Raw genomic sequence first — 628 nt, forward strand, 5'->3', positions numbered from 1 at the left:
CACACAACAAAAATAAAAACTAATGTAAAAATGAAATCCAGTTTGATGTCCATTCTAACTGCTCCGGAGGCACAAGGGAGACCCACACAATGTTAAGAAGATGACCACAACGTGCCTGATGGTGTAAATTGGTGACTATGGTTTCTCTGTAGTGGCATTTTTGGCAAAAGGCTTCCTTAGACTATGGGTATGAGTCAAAGCAGGGGAAGCTTCGAGATTAAAGTGAGATTAAGGTGAGGCGAGGGTGTTCTATGACTTATCAGCAGGTTTGCTTTATGGGTTGGTCGGCCGTAAAGTAGGTCATTCACTTTAGGCACTGTCAGCACACATTTGCACAACTGGAAGCGAGCTACAGTAGTTAGTTTGTTTCACCTGAGCTGTAGCATCAGGTCAAACCCAACACGGAGGCTCGAGGTTGCATACACAGATGTTTCATGTTCTACCGTGACAATGTCTTTTCTCAGAACTGAAGCAGCAAAGCGTTTATATTTAGCAAATCCAAATTATAGATGTGCACAGGATGAAAATCTTTAGCTGAGCAGCAGATGTGGATAAAGTTTTTATTTGCTGAAAGGAATCCAGATCCGGGTCGATGATAAGAGGGCAGCTGAATTGCTTTTTACATGAA

This window comes from Mugil cephalus, chromosome 4 (genome assembly GCF_022458985.1).
Source record: "Mugil cephalus isolate CIBA_MC_2020 chromosome 4, CIBA_Mcephalus_1.1, whole genome shotgun sequence".
In the NCBI taxonomy this organism is placed as follows: Eukaryota; Metazoa; Chordata; class Actinopteri; order Mugiliformes; family Mugilidae; genus Mugil; species Mugil cephalus.